At 41.2% G+C, this 4818-nt stretch overlaps 1 non-coding gene across 1 annotated transcript; it reads left to right on the top strand.

The window, feature by feature from the left end:
* Window positions 1-878: 878 nt before the first annotated feature.
* LOC118485315 lies at window positions 879-985 on the top strand. Its single transcript, XR_004875619.1, has one exon. It is a non-coding gene; the product is annotated as a small nucleolar RNA R71 (small nucleolar RNA).
* Window positions 986-4818: the final 3833 nt, after the last annotated feature.

Raw genomic sequence — 4818 nt, 5'->3', positions numbered from 1 at the left:
CCTTGGTAGGCTCTGTTGATGGGGGAGTGTCCGTCTCCTGCAGATGTGTTGGCGTTGATTCTTCCGTTGCTGGAGGTACTTCTGCAGGCCCTACGGTGCGGTTTCGTAGTGTGATGAGGTGAACTTGCGCCTTTGGGTTGGTTTCGGTATTGCTAGGTAATGCGCCTTGTGGTCTTTCGGAAAAATTTTGAGCTAGTTGACTTATTTGTTTTTCTATGTTTTGAATGCTAGCTTGTTGATTCCTAAAATTTGATTCTAATTGTAGAAATCTTTCCGAATTTTTCTTATCAGTGTCGGAGACAAGGCGAGATATGGTATCTTCGAGCCTCTCTCTTCCACTTTGTTGAGTGAAATTTTGCGACTCATTTCTTGATTGCTGAAAGTTTGTTCGTTGCGGTTGTTGGTTACTACTATTGCCGGGCTCCCTCCAACCAAGGTTTGGGTGGTTTCGCCATCCTTGGTTGTAGGTCCCCGTTGGAGGACCCGACGGCCTAGGTCTATTATCAATGTAGTTTACCATTTCTTGTTGATCGTCCGTTTCTTTCATGCAACTCCAATTTTCATGTGACCCACCACACCCTTCACAAGCCATGACCGAGACTGTTTTGGTCATTTCTACTTTTTTTATTTTTGAAGAAAGGGCCTCGATTTGGGCTTGTAAAGAGGTGCTTTCGTCTACCTTATGGGCGCCCGGGGCGATAGTTTTATTTCCCCGGGGAGTGTGCCACTGAAAATTGGTTTGAGCGATTTCCTCAATCTGATTATATATTTCGTGTGGGCGACGATTACCTAAAAGTCCCCCGGAGCTAGAATCAAGTGTCTGCCTAGTGTGTGGCAACAACCCATTGTAGAAAGTGGATACTTGTTGCCATATTGCGAGGCCGTGATGGGGACACTTGCGTAATAGCTCCTTGAACCTTTCCCAAGTTTCATATAAGGATTCTCCGTCCTCTTGTGAGTATGTGTTAATTTCAGCCATTAATTTAGCAGTTTTAGAAGGAGGGAAATACTTATATAGAAATTTTTGGGCTAGTTCATCCCAGGTGTTTACCGATCCAGCTGGGAGGGTGTTGAGCCAAGCTTTCGCTCGGTCTTTTAGTGAGAATGGAAACATACGAAGGCGGATGGCGTCGTTTGATGCTCCATTGATCCGAAAGGTATCACATATTTCTAAGAAATTAGTTATATGTAGATGGGGATCCTCGTCCGCGAGCCCGTGAAAGGTCGCGGAGTTTTGGAGCATTTGTATCAAGTGCGGTCGAAGTTCGAAGTTATTGGCTTCGACATTCGGGGCATTGATAGCGGCGCCGAGATTACCTACGGTGGGCCGTAAGTAATCCATGAGGGTACGTTGGTCCGCCATTGGGGGTGGATCACCCGAGACCTTCTCTTGGTTTTTGGCTTTTAACCTTTTTCTGAGAAAGCGTTCGGGTTCTTCTAATGGTTCCTTTATGTCTTTATTGGAACTGGAGCTCATACACTACGTGAAGTTGGCATCGGGTTCCAAGTCCTGCAATAAAAACAGAAAGGAATGTTGGTCAGAAGGTTCACCACGGCCCCGTGGTCGGAGTTACAGTGATTGTTTTTCAGATCCCAGTTACTGGAAGTTGGACACGGCCCCGTGTTGCACCGACACGGCCCCGTGGTCAGCCTTCTGTAACTTGAAAAACAAAAACTGCCAGTAACGTTGCTGAGCACGGCCCGTGTCCGACCAGGCACGGCCCCGTGCTGAGCTCTGCAGAAGCTGAAAAATCTAAAAAAAATCCTAAAAATTAAAGAAAAATAAAAAAGATGATTAGGCCGTTGATTCCTAACTTTCTTAAAATCCTTGTGTCCCCGGCAACGGCGCCAAAAACTTGATGCGTGTCAGTGTGTATATGTTTTTAATATATAATTAAGCCCTTTTTACACTTTTAACCAAGTTTTAAATTTATAACACACGATATTCACTAACACTAAACACACATATGGGCAAGTGCACCCATCGTGGACGTAGTATAGTGTTGGTAAGATACCGAGGTCGTCCAAGGACACAAGAGCTTTTAATACCGGTTTATCCTCAACGTCTAACCAAATCAAAAAGTTAGAAAAATGTTTTAAACTAAGAAAAATAAAAACTAACTAAATGCTGAAAAATAAAATAAAATAAAAACAGATAGACAAGATGAATCACTTGGATCCGACACGTGTATTAGTATAACCTTTGATTATTTTCGCACTTTTGCACTTGTTTAAGAGATTATCTTAGTTATTGTAGTAGGCCCCTCTTTTGAAGGCGACGTTACCCTCAACCCAGTAGTTTGAGTCAGCAAGGATACAATCCTAAAGGGTCGGATTATTGAAAGATAATGAATTAAGTTATTAATGCAAATTATGGTAGGCCCCGCTTTTGGCGGTGACGTTACCCTCGGCTAAGTAGTCTGAGTCAGCAGGGATACAGTCCTAAATAGCCGGGTTATAGTATTAATAGTAGTTAGCTTATGAGGGGTTCAAAGAGTTTGGATCCCCGCCATCCAATACCTATGGGCATTGAAGGAGATCCTACTAAATTTGACCCAGGTCCCAAGCAGGACCTCTAAACGCTGAACAAGGGCAAGACCCTTACCAAACCGTTCCCTTAACCCCCGACCAGGTAGCCAACATACCTCCATATAGACCGTGGAGATATGAATGGTGAAAATCTTTTATTTTATATAGACAGTAAAATAATGCCAAGACACCACGGACAAACGATAAGGAAAGATCACCTTCAACATAAGTAACTAGTTATTAAAGTCATTAATACAAAACCAAATAAAAAGTGCAAAAGATTAAAAATAAAAAGTATTATACTAAACACTTGTCTTCACCAAGTGATGTAAGAGACTTAGGCAAACATGGCCTTGATTGTCAAGAACTCTTACGATCAATCTTGGATCCCGAGACGACTCACACACTCTACGATGGACAATGGATGATGGTGGTGGATGATGGTGTTATGGTGGTGGTGGGTGGTGGATGAGGTGTGAGAGAGGTGGTGTGCCAAGGGATGAGAGAGAATGAAACCAAGCTCCTCTATTTATAGGCTGGACAGAACGCTGGACACGGCCCCGTGTCCGCTGGACACGGCCCCGTGCCCGTCTGACACTCTCTCTCTTCATTAATTGTAATTGCGAATTACAATTAATGCGCCTGCTGTACTTTCCACACGCCCCCGTGCTCGCTGGACACGGCCCCGTGCCCAGCAATAGAAGCTTCTACTGGTTTGTCTTATCTGCTGCTTCCTGGGCACGCCCCCGTGTTCGCTGGACACGGGGCGTGTTCAGACTCTGTTTTCTTCTCTTTGTCTTGGGAGGTGCCGTTGAGGGTCCGGGCAGTCCACTTTTGTCCCTTTTCTCGTATTTATGGTAGAATTAGTGGTCTTTTTGCTTCTTTTGTGATTTTGAGCTCATTTCATCCTGAAAATACAAAAGGAAGACAAAAACACTCTTTTCCCAACATTAGTACTTAAAAAGGGTTAGTTTTATGCCTTAATTGATGTGTTTTATGTGTTGCATTTTACACACATCATTTGTCTCGAAATCCAAATTCCGAAAGAGTCAAAAAGGCAATTAACTTACAGTGGGAGTCAGGGTCGTCTGATAATTTGCCAAAAAATATTAATGTTACACTCACATCGTCTGATACTGATCATGAGTCCGAGTTGATAAAAAGTGTGGTCGATCAGGTGTTAGACAAAGATGACATAGAGGAGTCAATACCGGAGTCAAAATCCGAGTCAAAATCTGGGTCCGATAAGTCAAAGTCAACAATCAAAAAGGACAAATGGGTTTATGATAAGGAATTTTTGCTATCAAAATCTAATTTGAATGACGAACCGGTCAAAGTAGCATATACTTTGAAAAATTCTGGCAAATTATATTCTGATGAGATTTTTCCAATAAGAGGTGTTAAAACTGAAATGATTAAAAAGGTTTTCAAACTAACAGAAATCAACATTTCTAAAATAAAAGATATTAATCTTTCTGAAAATCCAAGACCTTACACCTCAAGAGTGCAACAAAGATTAAACAAGAAAAAGGGTTACAGTTCTGGTTATGGTATTCATAAAAAACCAAACCATAACTGTAATTTCAAAAGGAAAGGATTAGGATTTAATCAACCGAAAAATTATAAGAATGAAAAATTTTTTAAACCAAAAACTGTGTTTGTTTCAGGAAAAATCTTTAGATGATGAGAAAGAGCAAGCATTCAGAAAGCAGACAAATCAAGAATTCCTTGCAAAGAAGCAAGAGGACATGAAGAAGAGTATTGCTTAGAAGACTACAGAGACGAGAACCTGTTTTCAGTGCAAAACTGCTGGTCATATTGCTAGAAATTGTCCGAAAAGATTCAAACCAAAACAGGAAGTCTTTGGTAAAATGAAAGAAAAAGTCATTGAGAAAACTGAACTTACAACCAGGAAATTTACAGGCTTTGAAAACTCCACTTTTGAGGTTGGAGAATGTTCAAAGAATGTGGTAAAACGAAAAGAAAATCTGAAAAACCAAATATGGGTGGTTAAGGGTCCAGGAAACAGTTCTGGTGATGAATCTGATTCTACAAAATCAGAGGAGCCACGTGTTAAAGAAAAGGTTGAGAAATCAGTTCCGAATGTGGATGATGTGAATTTTCCACCTTTGCGGGCTGAAAATTTTAAGAAGAAAGTTGGAAACGTTGAAATTTCAAATCAATTTTATTTTGACAAGAAGAAATTTGATGTTGATAAGGCTTTTAACAGAAATGTGAAACACATTTTTGGAAAAATGGTCGATGGTAAGGCCAAAGGAGTTAAAGAAT

Source organism: Helianthus annuus, chromosome 12 (genome assembly GCF_002127325.2).
Source record: "Helianthus annuus cultivar XRQ/B chromosome 12, HanXRQr2.0-SUNRISE, whole genome shotgun sequence".
Lineage (NCBI taxonomy): Eukaryota > Viridiplantae > Streptophyta > Magnoliopsida > Asterales > Asteraceae > Helianthus > Helianthus annuus.
Note: the sequence above shows the minus strand (reverse complement) of the source record. Positions and strands in the feature narration are given on the sequence as shown.